General features: G+C 41.3%; 1 protein-coding gene across 23 annotated transcripts in view; it reads right to left on the reverse strand.

Moving 5' to 3' along the window:
• EPB41L3 (erythrocyte membrane protein band 4.1 like 3) overlaps window positions 1-18,633 on the reverse strand; it is a 236,230-nt gene that overhangs the window by 204,860 nt on the left and 12,737 nt on the right. Inside the window, exons 1-2 of one of the 23 annotated variants that reach the window (XM_058556672.1) lie at window positions 11,601-15,859; window positions 10,687-10,806 (exon numbers count right to left, since the gene is read on the reverse strand). The exons of 19 other annotated variants lie outside the window; for them this stretch is intronic. The gene's annotated coding sequence lies outside the window, so the exon portion shown is untranslated. Of the gene's footprint in view, window positions 1-10,686; window positions 11,082-11,600; window positions 15,860-18,633 lie in introns of those variants that run through there. 3 more of the 23 variants (XM_058556649.1, XM_058556651.1, XM_058556653.1) reach the window with 3 other exon arrangements.

Raw genomic sequence — 18,633 nt, forward strand, 5'->3', positions numbered from 1 at the left:
ACCTCAGCATGGCTTGATGAGCAGTGAGTAGGTCTGCGCCCAGGATCCGAACCAGCGAACCCCAGGCCACTGAAGCAGAGTGCGAGAACTTAACTGCTATGCCACCAGGCCAGCCCCTTCTACTGTTTCTTATGTGAAAAATTGCGATTATTGGGCCAGCCCCATGGTATAGTGGTTAAGTTCGGCATGCTCCACTTCAGTGGCCCATATTTGTGGGTTCGGATCCCAGGCGCAGACCTACACCACTGGTTAGCCACACTGTGGCAGCGACCCACCTACAAAATAGAGGAAGACAGGCACAGATGTTAGCTCAGGACTAATCTTCCTCAAGCAAAAAAAGAGGAAGATTGGCACAGATATTAGCTCAGGGCTAATATTCCTCAAGCAAAAAAAGAGGAAGATTGGCAACAGATGTTAGCTCAGGGTGAATCTTGCTCAGAAAAAAAAAAATCACAATTATTAATTATACTTTAAATAATAAATTTCATATTAAATATGAATATAAAATATAAAACCCCATATCTATTACATTTCTTCCAATAACCACCCCCACAACTGGTTCTCTAGTGTAGTGTGTTCAAAGCTTAGGAAGGTTGTGCAAATAGCCTTATTCTGGGTGGGAAGGACAGAAGACTGTGATGGACTACACCCGTAACCTAGGAGTGAGACGAATACCGCCTTGTCAACAGCAGCATTGTCTTCCACATAGTTTTACTCCTAGACACCCCCAAGCTGGGCGTGACTTCCTATTCTGACTCTGGGCTTCACACCATGAAGACCAGGGAAACAGCAGCATTTCATCACCAACATCACATCAGCATCACAGCCACCTCTTTAGTGACTTCTATGTGCCAGCTGCTGCATGCATGTTCTTTCTAATCTTTGTAACAGTTCTGCCAAAGGTTTAGTAACTCCCCAGGCTGTCATATCTGGGAAATGAAAAAGCTGAGTTGTGAATCTAGATCTCATCTTACCTAGACCAGCAGTTCTCAAAGTGAGGTCCAGGAAGCCCTGGAGGTTCCTCAAAACCCTTTCAGGGGTTAGAAAGGTCAAAGAATTATGTGAAAAGCCTATTAAAATACTCTTTTTCAACAATATTTCAGTGTGAAGCTGGATTTTCTTACTGTACTTCAACCAAAACAAGGTATGGCAACAGACAACGTAGAGACAGATAAGAATCCAGTTGTCTTCCATTAAGTCAGACATTAAGGAGATTTGAAAAAATGTAAAACAATGCTACTCTTCTCACTAAATCGTTTTGTTTTGGAAAATATGGTTTTTTCCATAAAAATATGTCATTTATGTTAACAAGTAATGGGTTTGCTAATGTTTTTTTAAATGAATGAATACATATTTTAAAATATTATTTTGATTTCTAAAATGGTAAATATCAACAGGTATAGCTTACCTAAACAAAAGCTCTTTGTGGATCCTCAATAATTTTTAAGAGTGAATAGTATCAACCCTAAAAAGTTTGAGAACTGCTGCTCTTAGATAATACTCCTTTTTTTTAATGCATTAAATTGTTATTTTTATTTATTTTTATTGTGGTAACATTGGTTTATAACATTGTATAAATTTCAGGTGTACATCATTATACTTCTATTTCTGCATAGATTACATCATGTTCACCACCCAAAGACTAATTACCATCCATCACCACACACCTTAACACTCCTTAGATTCACCATGTTACCTCCACTCCAGAAGGAAAGTTCTCCCCTGCTTTTAGAAATCCAAACTCCCATTGCACCAATTATCTATACCATACACCCGACACGTTAACTAAATGTACAAGGGAATTTATGATCTTAGAAAACACACTTGTGCTCAGTCTCTTCAGTTAAACTGAAAGTTTCTTGAGGACACGAAGAGTAATAACTTCCTTGGAATCGAGCACATATTGTGTCTTGAATTAAAATAACGATTAACCAGAAACGTAAAGAAGAGCTGGTGTAAGGAAGGATTCTGTAAGTTTAATGAAGGTTAGTAACACAATGCAAAGGAAAAAGCACATACTATGGAGAGACACAGACTTGAGTTCAAATCCTGACACAACCTAGATAAATTACTTGATTTTTCTGAGCCTCCGTTGCCTTTTCTGTAAAACAGGTCTCCGAGTCCCTGATTCGCAGGGTCTTCTCGTATGTGGACCATGCCTGTCATGCAGCAGGCACACAGGAACTGCCACTCCACTGGACCAGCAATGGGTCAGTTCTAGGGCAAATGCTGCCCATCCAAAACTCCAAATGCTTGAGAGGACACTTTTCTCAAGTGAATTTCTCAACTCTGCGTCTCTGCTGTTGATGTCATCAAGTTAGGTCGTTTTCCTGTGTGTGTTACTTCAGTCTAGTATTTAGTCCTTTAGAGACATTATATATGTTCTGTTCTCGGAACTCACTGGCAATAGATATAAGCACTGGAAATTCCCCTCTATGAGAAAAAAATATAAAGAAATTGAATACCACACAACAGTGATATTTTGAAAGTCATAAAAAATGACATTATCAACAGTCATACAACTCCACTTTGTGGTTGCTAAGTAAAAAATTTGAACCTTACAGCTGGATGCAATATAAACATTTTCAAAATGTAATTAGATGATGTTATGAAAAGTATTAAATCAAAATGTCCATCTGAAATTTAAGCCTCTGTTTACAAAAACAAATTTTGTTAATGCAATTTCAGGCCCTAACTCTAAGTTTACTAACTGTGAAGACATCCCAAACTGTTTCATTTAAGATTCTTGTCTGCTTACACCACCAGAAAATTGGATCTAAATCCATTTACCATAGGCAAAGAAAATGTTTACAACCTAAAACTGTATTTACATACATAATAATGTAATTTTGCCTTTTAAAAAAAGGTATAAAAGTAAGAATTTGTGGAAAACGAGGAAATGAGAAAGAACGTTTCCATGTCCCTAAATTACAAGAAGCATTTGACTCATAAAACCATTTTATGAAATATCACTCTTTTGTTTTGCATTCTTATCATAAAGGAGTACAGTCAGCTACCTTTTGCCTTCCCTTGCAGTGACACTACTGTTCTAACCTTTAACTCACACTAGGTGGAGCCCCTGTCCAAGATCTGGAATGATATAAAACAAAATTAATAGTGAAAGGAAAAAAAAAAAAGCACATATTCTTTCATTTTAAAAATGTATCCTCAGGGTCCAGCGGTGGTGCTCCGCTTGGGCAGCCGGGGGCTTCACAGGTTCGGATCCCGGGCATGCACCAACACACCCCTTGTCAAGCCATGCTGTGGCGGGTCCAATATAAAATAGAGGCAGATGGGCATGGATGTTAGCCCAGGGCCAATCTTCCTCAGCAAAAAAAAAAAAAAAAAAAAGAGGAGGAAGAGGACTGGCATTGGATGTTAGCTCAGGGCTGATCTTCCTCATGAAAAAAATGCATCCTCAAAATCTACAGTACTATCAGACAAGAATTTTTCTTTCTAAGAATTAAAACCATGACAGTGGATCGGCTTGCTAACATTCGGTACAGAGAAGCACTAGTTTGCAAAGCTGCTTCTACAGAGTCAAGAGCTATAAGGTTCTGAATTCAACGCAAACAGTGCACTTCCTTTGGGGAGGAGGTACAGAGGGCATGGAGGGTCAAGTCTTTTCTGGACACTCGTAAAGACGTTCTAACAACGTTACGGCTCTCCTGTGTCTAAAGCGGGCACGGTACCCAGGGACTTCATGAGATTCCAGTCCGAGACCCACTGCGGTTACCGACAAAGACTCTTAGAAAAACACCAGGGCCCTAGCAGAAGGCAAAACATCCAAAATACATTCCAACCTGGAAGTTTTCCACGATGCGGAAACACAGGAGGCCCGACCCGACATTTCGGGCCGCCTACGGAGGGAGGGGCTTCTGAACCGAACAAGCCACGTGTTCAACGGCGGCTCGGAGGACCTGCAGCTAGAAGTAGCTCTGGCTGTGCTGGGGCTCCCGCGCACTCGGCGGGAGGAGACACTGATGGCCGCACTCCGCGCTCGCTCGGCCGGCGGGATGGCCCCGCCCCCGCGGGCCCCGCCCCGCCCCGCCGGAGACCCTCGCCCAGCGCCGCCGGCCCCGCGCACCGCTGACGCGCGCACGGCCAAGCTCCTATGCCATAGAATGCCGTGGAGTCTTGGTTTCTTTCAGATTTATACACAATCTTGGGCCAGGCAAGCCATAGTTCCGCTGACAGCTGAATTATGTGGCGGAGTAACCTTTGAACAAGTACAAATCAGTGACCTCACATAAATTCTTCCCCAGAAAGCCCAAGAAACTGGGTGAATCAGGGTCAGATAGGCGTGAAGGCAGTTCCAAACATGACTGGGCATTTATGCTTGTTAAACCAAAACAGTTATGAAATACCAATCTTCTCTGAGGTTGCCTTCATATTTTTCATATGCAAGCTGTTTTTTTTTCCTTTGCAAGCTATTTACTAAATTCAAGTTATTACTCTGCTACCACAGATGATTTATAGAAGCAAAACTAACAGGAGTAGATAGGAACAGCACTCAGGACTGGGTGATCTTCTCTGATGACAGGAGATTTTCTAAAAAGAAGAGAAAATACCTGAGCTTTGGGTTTTCCAGCCGTTTACTGGCGAAAGTAAAGTCTGGATGAACTGGACAAACTATATTAAATAGATAGCCTTTTTCAATATCTTTAAAACTGACAGAAGTTGTCATGTAAAACTGGTCATTAAACTGAATATTTTCATGCCAAGTTCTCATATTGATGGTAAAGCTGTTTTTCCTTTTGCTACAATTTAATGGAGTTTTCCAATTAGTTTTTTGAATGGGGCGGGGTCTAGCACATGTCCTTCAAGCATAGAAGATACACACTAACACATTTTTCTCCTTAAACAGTGCGCTTTCCCCATCCCACCTGCCAGTCTTGTAGCCAGTACTAAAAATATGGTAATAGAGTCTTACAAAGTAAAGCTTATATTCAAATTGTTCCCTACAAGATAAAGGTGAGCCGGGCACTTAATACCTACTCTGGCAGGGTTCAAGGGAGGTGAGGAGGTGAGTAGGAGGATCAGCACAGATTCAACACATTCACAGCCCTCTGCCCTCCTCACTTGCTCTAGGTGACAACTTCAAAAGAGTCGGAAAAGGAGATGGGTAACATGCTTTAAAAATTTTAAATACAGAAATACAGGACTTGAGGACTGACAGGAAAATGGCTGATAAAGAAAGCTACAGACTAAAACAGACTGTAGAATAACTTTCTCTATCTAATAATCTCATCCTCTATATGCCCAGGAGGAAAGAACTTGATGAAGCGATTGTTTTTCATTTTGCTGACAGTATTGGTCCTGAGAAGAATTTCTTTCTAAGCAAAGTAATGCTGAACCACATCCTTATCATTAACACTGCCTCATAAGCATAACTTAGAACTTCACTATTGTCATTCAGTATTCTTTTTTTTTTCTTTTTACTAAACCTTTGAGAGAGAGATTGTAATGTCTTATTCATCAGCACTGTCATCATCTTAGCAATTAAAGATAAGGTGGGGAAAACAAAGGAATTGCATAGGCACAGAAGTCCCTGAAAGGAAGCAGGAGCCTCTTCAAGGAAACGGAAAGGGAACAGGGCACTTTCTCTTAGACACAGTGGAAGTGAGCTGGTTCGCCTCCAACGTGCACAGGGCTCAGAGTCCCTGAAGGGGACAAGGGCCCACATTGGGCCTTCGAGGTGATTATAAGACAATATCAGAAGGCAAGGCCTGTAGGAGACTGTAGGCCCAACCCTGGAATTGAAATACGGTCCCACGTTTGGGGACTGTGTTCCCCTACACGAACCAAACCTGAGAGGCAAGGGGTCATTTTATTTTGAGTCTGGGAGTGGAACACAGAAGAGTTATGATTCTGATTTCAATGGCAACTGTAGGTTTTGATAAGAGTGCCCCTCCTAATACACAGAGGTGAGCAGTTACAGAAGCTATAGAAGTTGAATGGGGTATTATTTCAGGCAGAAAAGTAAAAGCTAACATTTCCTGGAAGAATCAAATTCAAGACTCTGGAGATTCAAAGCTCAGTTCATATGTCATCTCATTCTGAAGTTTCCTTTTGCTTTGTATATTATGATCAGTTGTCCAAATGTCCTTATCTACCAATGACTTGAAATCTTCAGGATACTTGACTTATTCTGTTTTTAATTTTTTTTTGGTCCCACACCGGCTCCCATAGTGCTGTGTTATCTTTTGGGTAGTTAATAAGTGCTTATAGAATGAGTATCAGAAGTTTATATATTTGGAATACTTACAAACAAGGTGTTTGCTGCTTTTAGGACTGGAAAGGTTAAAGCTTCAGGGGTCTTTAAAAATCATATCTCCTGGGCCGGCCCCGTGGCTTGGCGGTTAAGTGCGTGCGCTCTGCTACTGGTGGCCGGGGTTCGGATCCCAGGCGCGCACCGACGCACTGCTTCTCCAGCCATGCTGAGACCTCATCCCACGTACAGCAACTAGAAGGATGTGCAACTATGACATACAACCATCCACTGAGGCTTTGGGGAAAAGAAAGGAGGAGGATTGGCAATAGATGTTAGCTCAGAGCCGGTCTTCCTCAGCAAAAAGAGGATTAGCATGGATGTTAGCTCAGGGCTGATCTTCCTCACCAAAAAAAAAAAAAAAAAAAGTATCTCCTTATTCAGAGAGAAATCCATTTTATTACAACCATTTCTATTAATAGAACAGATAGAAATTGCCTATGTGTTTCATTTCCTCATCTTATCCCCAATTTCCCAAATTCACAGGCATTTTGCTCTTCAGTTAATTTCACAAAAAAATTATGTGCCTATATGGTGGACACTAGGACATACTGCCCAGATCCCCTTCCAGGAGTAAAGAAGGGTTTATAATCCTCCACTGCTATAGGTGCTGCCAGAAGACAGCCTGCGGCTGTCAGCCAGCTTTGGGGATTGCCTTCACACCTCCTTCCAGGGTAGCCCACATCCCAAATGACCCATCTATGTGGGGGTAAAAATCCTGGGACCTTCTTGTTCTAATTAGAAACAACCTGGAAGTCATCCCAGCTCCAGGGCTCGCCATGGGGTCAGCTGAAGGCTTTGTGGGGACCACAACCCAGCCCAACTTCTCCCCCTGCCCAGTCCTGCCTTATTCCTTGGCATCAGTCCCAGAAGCACTCACTAATAAACACCTTGGCTGTCAATGTCCATTTCACAGTCTACTTCTCAAGGAACACAATCTGTGACAGCCTGCCAAATTTTAGATGTTAGGTGTAAAGAAATTATTAAAAGATGAAGTCCCAGTTCTTTCCAATTTTATAAAACAATAGGGGGGATATACAAGCAAATTCATCACTCTCTTACAATATGCAAAGACGTGTGAGAGAGGCACACGCAGCATGCTGGAAGAGCGCAACAGACTCGTACATCCAGTAGGTAGGGGAGAGGAGGGGTATCAGGACAGGCTTCTTCTAGGAGCTGTGTGTAAAAGACAAGCAGGAGTTACTGGATAAAGACAAGGTTGGAGTTGTCTTTATCTTTACTGGATAAAGGAGTTAGCGGCAGAAGGAAGAAGATGAGAACAATCACGGATACATGAGGGTTCCTGGGATGCTGAAGGCAGCCACGCGAGCGGGCAGAGCAGGAGTGACAAGTGAGAGAAGGATGAGGCCACAAGTGAAACGGCAGATGGTACCCGGTGGCCATGACAGGATCAGGGAAAACTTGCAGGTCATACTAACAAGCTTCATTTCTGACCTTTTCTTTTAGACTGAGATCCAAGACAGATGACTTGTGCCTGTAACCTATACTTCTAGATTTTTCCAACTCCTCACCTCTACCAAAATTATTTGGGAAAATAAAGCAAAGAGCAGCACTGCCATTTCAGGAGGATGAGAACAGTATTGATAACACCTTTATATCAACATGTAAGTGATGATATCATCTACTACACACTAAATCAGTCGTTTCATAAGAAAAATCCTCAGCACATAAGATTTTTCAAAATATCTTGTTTTATTTTGAAAAAAGCATCTTGTCTTTTTTTTTTCCAGACCTCCATTACATGGGTGATATTGGAAAGGTAAATACACACAGACTATTGAAGAGTAAATATGTTATTTATTGTTATCGAAACAAATGAAATGTAGAGATTTTAACCTTTTATTTATATGACCTATCCTTTTGTGAGTTTACGTTTATCATCACTTCGCTGTTTATTTGGTAATCATAAACTGTTGTTGTTGTGGGTAAGAATGTTCATAGCATCATTACATAAAATACAAACGTTGGAGCTTTCTTCATCGATCCTTGCCTTTCATGAGTGAAATTACATACACAAAGTTAATAACTACAAAATCACAACTCACAAGTGCTACAGAAACTCTTGATAAACAGGATTATTAGCTGTACACCAGGAACCATTAGGTGATGGGACAGATAAGCAAGGGTGATGATTTTACAGAATCCCCAGTACCTAGCCAAGCCATGGCATCCTCCCCCTCTCTCTCCCCCAAACACACTCAAGAAATAATACAAAATAAGAATGTAAACCATATTGCCATAGAAGTAGACTTGAATCCAGTCTATTTTACTTAAAAAAATAAATATTTTAATACACAATTTATTATTAGTACACCTTACCTGTGACACCCACAGAATTGATCAATACTCACAAGGCTGCTGCAATACTATGGTGGAGAAGCAATATGGAACCACCGGGGATTTTAAAGCAAGAGAGAGACATGGTCAGATCTATAGTTTGGATAGGTCTCTCTGGAGCCAATGGAGGATGGAATAAAGATGAAAAGAAGGGCTTAGCAAGCTGTTGCAAAACTCAAGTAAAATATGATAAGAATCTGCACACCTTAGGCAACTGGAAATATCAGCATTCTGGGCAAACACTTCTATAGCTTGGCTCCGTTAGCTCCTATCCGTGTCAACAGAGAACCTTGAGAGAGTCGAGCAAGGCAAGCTGGCTGACCAAGAGAACTTGCTGCTTTTCCTGTCTCTCTGATTTTGAGAAGGGCCTTATTACCCTGACTAATAAGCAGAAAATTAGCTATTAGAGAAGTACTCATGATGAGATTTAGAAACTCAGTAACACTCAAAAACAAGAGTAAAAAAATCCAAATGGAATTTGTAGGTACAAGGATTTATCTGAAATCGGAAAAAGGTTAGCTTCTGTTTGATTTTTTTTCCCAAAACTACTATTAGTTCTATTCAAGTATGATTATACTGTCAGATACAAAGATATCATCAACTTCTCTAGAAACAGAAAGCCTTTTCACAGGGCAAATCCCCTACTAACATGTCTTTTACTGCAGTCACTCCTGCCCCTAACCCCTGCCACCATAGGATGGTCACTTTTGACTCATGAAAGAGCTTTACATAACTGCCAGATAAAAGACAAACTTAGTTGTACATGACAAAGTATTGTCTGAGATGCACCAAAATTCTGTCTTTGGAGGTAGAGGAGAGTCAAAAAGTATATTAAACTGGTTAAAAGAAAATGTGTCTAGTGAAAACTTAACATCTTATGAATATGACCCTGGTGGCTTTTGGCAGGTGAAGCTCTACCTCAGTTTGCTCATCCACAAAATTAGACAATAAAAAGTTCCTGTATCATGAGGTTGTTATGAAAATTAAATGAGACTCGTGTAAAGTTCATAACCCAGTACAGGCGGGGAGGAAAGGAGGAGGGTGATGCTGAATGTGAAGGTGGTGATGATATGTGATCATGTTAACTGTGTCACTGCGAAAAACCCACCTGCTACTTTTTTTTAAGAAAATGATCCCTTATGCACCAAACCAGAAACTCTTCAGGCTGCAGAGCCAGCCTATAAATGGAAGTTCCTCTCTATAAATGGAACAAAAACAAATAAGAAAAGCAAATTACCCTCAAGTCAAAAGATTCCTCAATAAAAGGAGGCCTCAGAAGGAGAGGAGAGGGAGAGCCCGACGAGAAGACCCACTGCAGAGTCGGCGGAACAGTGACAGCAGGACACCCTGGCGCGCACTTGGCTACTGTAGCATCAGAGGTTTCTGAAGATGTCCTGAACATCTACAAATAAAGTGTTATCTTCAGAAGGCTTTCAAGGTACCAGACAAAAGGAGAATTCACAAGATTTGGCTCATGATCAATTTAAAAGAGGTAGGTTCTGGCTACTGATTATTACTGGAAGAGAAAATGAGATTTTAAGGATGACTGTCCAGCTGGTTATCATTTACGAGAAGGAGGGAGATGAAAAGACCCAAAGAGACACACAGAGGGAAACACGATTCACACTCCAAAAGGAGGTTTCAGACGTGGAACTGAAGAACCAGAACGTAACCCAATGGCACAACAGCTGATTGGGTGGCCACTGTGTCAAAACAACTACTCACAGCTCACCAGCTTAAATGCAAATGACACACATTCCTAAGGATATTTACGGGTAACTAAATCATCTAAGATAGAGATTCCCAAATTACTTACACTAGAATAGAAAATCTTCAAGCACTGATGCCAAATTTCATGCTAACATTCAATATAATTATGGAAATGTCAGAAATAACAGATTGCAACAACAAACATGTCTGCTCCCAGTAGTTGACCTCCTGCCACCTCAGCTGGCGAAGACGGTGACAGAGCAGTGTGGAAGTTATCAGAGGGAGACTCGGGGTGAAAGTGGAAATGATAACCAAGACAACGATTTCCCTGTGGAGGTATACCTCACCTGATTTCTTTCTTCCAGGAATCAGTCATGCTAAGTACTTTAAGGAAAGTACAGAAGCCACTTCTATAATATGCTAATCAAAGGTTTTTCTTGGAATCTTCCTTCCCACATGCTCGAGAACTAAAAACAAAAATGTATTTAAAAATCTATTTTTTGTATTCAAAATCTGCCTATTGTCTAGTCTCCATTCCGTAGCAAGAAATCCACCAGCATACATAAACCCTCTCCCACAGCTCTGCATGCAGAACAGCTAAGTGCCCGGTACATCCTTAGTGCACAGTTTTGGAAGAACAAAGTGAGAGTCTGATATTTAACAGTTTTGCTACCTTTAGTTTTAAAAGGATCTACTGAGAAGCAATTGAAGTGTGAAGCCTTCATGTCAAGATTTATGATTCATTTAATATAAATACATCAACAATATACCATTTCCAATGTGTTTACATTCAAAACAATGCCAGCATCACAAAAATAAATACATTTGTGTCTGCCATAAATGGTAACTATGAATATTTGAGGTATAGAAACTGAACAAGAGCCTTAGAAAATTCCATTTCAAACTATGTGGGATATTTTCAAATTGCTTTGTTATAAAGAACTATTATTCAAGATCATATAAACTGCCCTCCCCACCCCGCCAAAAAAGAAAACCAAAAGCCAAGGGTTAAATATCAACTTTTGTCATGGAATATGATTCATCTTTGTTTCATTTGAGTTTGGGGACTCCTCATAGTACACCTCAGGACTGCTCCCTGTAACGCAGGAAGATTCACTCCAACCAAAGGCACAGGTGGTGCATGCACACAGGCACTGGAATGCTGAAAATATTTTCCCATCCAACAATTTCATTTGGCAATTTTCTTCTTCCACAAAGAGAGAAATCAACAGCTTACACATTAATGTCAGGACTCACTCACATGATCCACATCCCAAAGCCCAGAGATGACATTTTTTCCAGATGATGGGCAGGTCCCGGTTCCATGTTCCAAGAGGCAGTGAGACAGGAAGAGTGAGCAAAAAAGAGAAGAAAACAGAGTTTAGGAATAATTCAACAACTGGTGGTAACTTACTGCATCCTAAGCATGATAACAAGAGCTCCCTCCTTTCTAGAAACTGCCCTACTGCCAAGACACTGCGGATCGAGGAGAAAGTTGCTGCAGAAAAACACGTAGACAATCATGAGAGATCCAAAGGGAGCCGTCATTGACACTGCCATGTCGCAGCTGTACAGAAGAGAGGCACATGCAGCCACCTCTGAATATGTAGCAGACGTTTCCAGAAAGAGTCTGTGAAAGAGCTGTACAGATATATAGGGACATAAAAATAATTAAAGCAAGTCTGGACTAGCAGGAGTGGGGGAACCGCTGCAAGGTAAAGACTTAGGCTGACTCAAAAGTTAGAATCAGAAAACCCAGCAAAATTATTTACACATTCCAACAGGCATTTGACTGAAATAATTCTAATTATATATTCTCAAAGAATATAAATCATAACCCATTTTAGATGTACTACAGGTCAAAGCCATAGAATAGAATTTGAATTATTCAAAGAAAGGACCAAAGAAATAAGTTGTTTTTTTTATAGAGGCCCAGAAAAAAAACTACTTCGTGTAAAATTTCTAGGATACATTGTTTTTCAATCCTGTAAGCCATGATAGTTGCTCCATTAGGAAAGAAATTTTACAGCATAAAATCACATAAAACATATTTTCAAGTAGATGAAACTCCCCAAACTGAGCCTTCATTTAAAACAGCTCATCTGTCACAGGCTTTCCACATGAGCAGTCACCTTGGAAAACCAGACTATGCCGAGATCATGCTAGAGAAATTCTGTGATCCTTGGGTCCCCTGCGGCCTCCTGGGCCTCGGCCTTGCAGATGTACACTACTAATCCGTTCCATCAAAAGCTGCTGTCAACTCAAAATAACTGAAAGCAAGGTCTCAAAGAGAAATTTCTACACCCATCTTCATAGCAGCATTATTCACAATAGCCAAAAAGTAGAAGCAACCCAAGTGTCCACTGACAGAAGAATGGATAAACAAAATGTGGTCTATCCATACAATGGAATATTATCCAGCCTTAAAAAGGAAGGAAATTCTGATACATGCCACAACATGGATGAACCTTGAGGACATTATGCTAAGTGAAATAGGCCAGATACAAAAGGACAAATACTATGATTCCACTTATATGAGGTACTTAGAATAGTGAAATTCATAGAGACAGAAAGTAGAAAGGTGGTTGCCAGGGGTTAGCAGGGAGGGGGAAATTGGGAGTTGTTCAATGGAAGACGAAAAGAGTTCTGGTGGTTGGTTGCACAATGTGAATGTACAGAACACTACTGAACTGTACACTCAAAAGTAGTTAAGATAGTACATTTTATCTTAGGTGTATTTTACTGCAATTAGAAAACAAGAAAGCTACTGTCAGAATGGTTCTTGGAACTATTTGGCCACCCTGTGTAGACCCAATCTTCAAAGGAAAGAATGAATAAGAGCATAAGTCAACACGGTGTAAAGTGTAAAAAAGACAGCAATTTGTAATAGAACAACAAGCAGCCTCACATACATTCAAGGATTTTGGTCTTCCTCTCGGCAGATGGTAGGATGGGAGTAGTTGCTTAAAGGGCACTGGAAGAAATCATCACAGATATGCCCACAAAGTCCAGAAACGAGCCCGGCTGTCAGCACTCAGTCCACACACCTCCCCCGTTCTTTCCAAGTCGGTGGACACCTTAAAAAGTGCCCATCAAGGTCTTCCTATCGCCCTTTGGATATTTTAAAAGTTTAATAACTTGGGTTGTGGATAGCATTTTCTTTAATCTACTCTCCCTAGTCCTGGTAATGAATGGTGAATTTTCTTCTCATTATAGACATGCAAACTTCAATTGTACTGGCCAAATGATACAATTGAGACTCTCTGGCACATTAACTACTTCTATTTGCTAAAGAATCAGAAAAGGGAATACATTGGTACATACCTGAGTCACTATAACAGAAGTGAGCTTAAATATCTGCTTTCAATTCCTTCTGCACACAATTTCTATCACCCGGCCCCTGTGTACGGGGGTCAACCTCACAATGAAGGAAGACAACCTGCACAGGGGAAGGACTTAGGGATCCAAGGTGTGGGTTCAGAATCCTTCAAGGAACTGGGTGAGCTTGAGCAAGCCACTGAACATCCCTATTTCCTTGCGTGAAAAGGGAGAACAATAGATGTCCTGGTTTTCTCATAGAGTTACGATAAAGATTAAATGAAATGATGCTTGAAAAAGACCTTTGAGAAATATGAAACAGGGTAAATTCAGAGTGGGCTTTGGAATGTCCCTAATTGTTGTCTGCCTTTCGGCACGAATGCTCAACTCCTTCCCAGAAGATGAGGATGTCCAAATAAGACAGGATATACTGTAGCCTCAGCTTAACCTTCCAACCTTATTTCCCCTTATCCCTTTCATTCACCCTGTTGACTTATTTCCGACTTACAGGTGAAGGCCTGTGAGTCTAGAGCAGTGGTTCTGGAAGTGTGGTCCAGGACCCCTGGGAGGCCCTAAGACCCTTTTAGGAGGGCTGTGAGATCAAAACTATTTCCTGGTCATACTAAGACATTATTTGCCTTTTTACACACATTCTCACAGGAGTGTACGGTGGAACTTTCTAGGAGCTACATGATGTATGATGTATGATGTATCTCACCCTCAGTTTCTAATGCAGAAGCAGGCGTAAGATCCACCCTCTTCTATTAAGTCAGACATTAAATAGATTTGCAATGTCACTCTTTACCCTAAATTATTTTTATTTTGGAAAACATTGTTAACTTTCATAAAAATATTTATGTCAACATGGAATAAACTTTTATTATTTTTAAATAAATATTTTAAAAAATTCTCAGTTGTAATTTCTATTGTAGTAAATTTGTTGTTAGTGCTGTTGAGTGGATTCTAACTTCTAGTGACCCTGTGTCAAGCAGAGTGGAACCCTGCCTGGTCTTTCTGTGCCATCCTCTCACCTTCTGGCACTACATCAGATGATGCTCCACTGCTAGTCATAGGGTTTTCATGGCCAATTTTTTCAAAAGTGGGTGGCCAGGTCCTTCTTCCTAGTCTGTCTGAGTCTGGAAGCTCTGCTAAAACCTGTCCACCATGGGTGACCCTGCTGGTATTTGAAATACCAGTGGCACAGTTTTCAGCATCACAGCAACACGCAGCCACCACAGTATGACAACCAATGGAGGGGAGAAGGGAGGTGGTTCCTTGACTGGGAAAGGAACCCAGGCTGCAGCAGTGCTGAATCTTAACCACTAGACTTCCAGGGCTGACTATAATGCAGTAAATATCAGTAGATATAACATGCATAAACGAAAGTTCTTTGTGGTCCTCCATCATTTTTAAAAATAGAGGTCCTGAGACCAAAATGTTTGTGAACCGCTGTGTCTAGAGCAGACAGCAGGAAGGCAAATGATAAGAGGGGAGGCTGCAGAAGGATGTAGGAGCAGACCCAAGTGGCTGGGTGAAGGGTTCTGGTCTTGATCTAAGAGCAAGGTCAGGCTATTCCGTACATGTAGGAGGCCACAGTTGCTGTCCCTTCCCCTGTATGTGGTAGTTATACAGAATTATTTATTGTTCAACTTACCTTTCCACTCTATAATGATTCATTATAAAAAATGAATTCACAAAGCTCTGTCATAATGCTTCATCACCCTATAATAAATTTCAAGGTTGCTTTCAAAAAGAATAACTTTCCCTACATGGTTAGATGCAGTGTCTGTGCTCACCTTTTAAAACCAAATTCTTGATTAATTTGCAAGTGGGAAATGTTTACGGATGAGCTTACTTTTATGTTCCAATATGTAGCCCACGTTCCAGGGGAGCCAGAGTCAGAGTCAGAGCTCATGCCCTGGGGATACCCCGTGGGGTGGACGAAACGGAGCTCCCAGGAAAGACAGCCCCTTTCTGACTTCAGTGAGGCCCTCCCAGGCTGCGTGCAAACCATCCCTGCTCCCCTCCCTGGCTTTCTTGGGCCTCCTCCTCATAAGTTGTCACTGACTTGACCCATCTCCAGCCCCTGCAGCACCCCTGCACTCTCAGGAAGAAACCTCACTTCTCTCCTCTTCTCTTCCTGCTCGAGGCAGGAAGCTATGGAGCTAATATTCATGCACTATGACTATAAAATGTATGTCTTGTAACTTTAGAGTCACAAGATAAAAGTAATTATCTTAATATGCAGTTTCCAGGAATAAATAGCAACTGAAAGTGTGATTATGATTTTAACAACATGAAAATAATCGTATGTTAGTAAACTCAGTGAGAAAAGACAGATGTAAGCTATGTCGAGGTAAGGGCATGTGTGTGAAGAGGGACTGTAGAGTACAGCCAGAGGACACGGCAAGTCCCAGCAAAACTTCTCATCAAAGTACCCTCTCCAGGGGCACTGTAGAACAGTCTCACTGAGGGGACAGCCTGTACCTCGAGGCAAACAACTGATAAGTTGTCAGGACCTTCCATCAAGACTGAGATGGTCAAACATCAAGAGGAGGACAGATCTTCACAAAAGCTAAAGATATCTGAGCAAAAAGATGCATAGAATTGAAACTTTTTTCCAAGGCGCTTCTCTTCTTTTTTTTTTCATTTGAGGATTGTGAAGCAAAGAGGGAAACAGTATGATTTTACAGAGCCAGTCTGACCTTTTTTATATATTTATTTATTTTTTTGTGAGGAAGATCAGCCCTGAGCTAACATCCATGCCAATCCTCCTCTTTTTTTATTGCTCAGGAAAACTGGCCCTGAGCTAACATCCGTGCCCATCTTCCTCCACTTTATATGGGACGCCACCACAGCATGGCCTGACAAGCGGTATGTCGGTGCGTGTCCGGGATCCGAACCCGGTCAGGCTGCCAGTAGCGGAGCGCATGCACTTAACCGCTAAGCCACGGGGCCGGGCCCAGCCCAGTCTGACCTTTTTTGAATCGACTTTGGCTTGGGTGAGTCACTCGCCCTATGTTAAGCCTGGATTTTGTTATTTCTTAACATTACACGCTACAGAGTTGCGGCGAAGGCCGCAAGAAAGGTATTTCCAGCCCTCAGATCGGGACACTGGGCACACAGCAGGCACTCAGTAAACGGCGGTTCTTTTCTCCATCTCGTCCCCTTTTCCTTCCTATCACAACAGGCCATCCAAGAGCTGCCCAACTTGTAGATAACTATGATCTATGCGCGTACAAAAAGATATTTTTTAACAGAGAGAGAGAAATAGAGAGCAAATGTATACAGAGTGAAGATTGACGCCTGTAACTACTGAACATACTGAAAATAGAATCCCTTGAGAATTTCGTTGAAACTCTCCTCCCTGGTATCTGACATCGGAAATGGGAACCCATAAATGTGCCTTCTAGAAACTCCTACAACTTCAACATTTGTCTGGAATCTGCCTGTAATTTATCTACCCTCTTCTGATGGCTTCTCCTTACCCCATTTTCTCCAAGGACAACCCCTTTCTGTGCTGTGGACTCCTTCCCTCCACGGGTCTGAAACCCCCTCTGCCTGGGATGTCCAGGTTCTGTGCCCCTGGTTCTCCTCCAGCACCTCGACCCCGCCTTCCTGGGTCTTCCTGGTTTTCTTTCCCTGGGGTCCACTGCCCTCCCCCTGTTTCTGTGGCTTCTTCTCTTTCCATCTCAGGCACTCTCCTTTGGTAATCTCATGGGGTTTTGTTTTTTTTTCCTCATGGGTTCCTAAGGAAGCTGACTGGTATCATGGTCACCTGGCTGCCTTGCAGAGATATACGATGACACATGCCTTCCCTCACCTCTCCCAACTTCAGCTTTTACACCTCCCACGCCCACACAGCCCACCCTAGTCACTTCGTCTCAAGCTCACTACGTACATGCTTGCCTCACTCTCTCTCTCCCCCCACTTTCCACCACCCAACATTTGTCTGACCCTCCAAAGCCCTACTTTTCCTGCAAGCCCAGGGTGAACACAGCCTCCCCTGTGAAGCCTTCCCAGTCTCCCAGTCAGAATTAACTGCTTCCTTTTTGGCATTTCCCCAAAACGAGAGCAATCACTTAGAAATGCATATAAAATGTTTTTATTATGCAATAATTATGCACCTATATATACATGCGTAAGCTATGAAGCATAATAATAAAATGAACACCTATGAACCCACCACCTAACTTAATAACAGGAATATTGCCAATATCATTACATCTGCTATTCAGTCCTCCTGCCTCCCCTCAGATAGGTTTTCCTAAACAATGCATGGTTTTGAGCCTTATAAAAATGATATTATATCATTCAATCTTCTGCAACTTTTTTTCCTAACCAACAGTGTTAAAGATTCATCCCCATGGTTGGTTTATAGCTATAGTTCATTCATTTTTGTGGCTGTATAATATATCATTTTGTGAATATGCCATTATTTATTTATCCATTCTCCTGTCCATAAACATTTGCCTTCTTTCCAATTTCTTGCTATTATGAATATTTTTGAAACATTTCTTGGTGCATATGTGTGACAGTTTCTCAATGGCATATAATGATATACAGAATTACTATGTTGGACAATGTGCATATCTCTACAAAATAATGTATAATTGTTTTTCAATATTATTGCTATCAATTTACCTGCTTCCCTCCAGGGATGTATAAGATTTGATACTGTCATAAAATTCTCTTTTGAAATTCATCACTATCATACTTTATATCATGTTTATCGGTGTTTTATGTATTTATCTCCCTATAAGATGATAAGCATATTTTATTCACATTTTTATTCCCATGGCCTACATCAGTACTTTGCTTGTAAAAAATGATAAATGAATATCAAATTGGAGCAAATACAACCTGTATTTGATTTGAGTTGCAAGACTTTCTACTTTCTAATGCGAATAGCACGGAAGGATTATGACGTTATCAATCCTTTGCACAAATATGATTAATTCGATCAGATTGCTTTC

The sequence above is a fragment of the Diceros bicornis genome, chromosome 16, assembly GCF_020826845.1.
Source record: "Diceros bicornis minor isolate mBicDic1 chromosome 16, mDicBic1.mat.cur, whole genome shotgun sequence".
Taxonomy (NCBI): domain Eukaryota; kingdom Metazoa; phylum Chordata; class Mammalia; order Perissodactyla; family Rhinocerotidae; genus Diceros; species Diceros bicornis.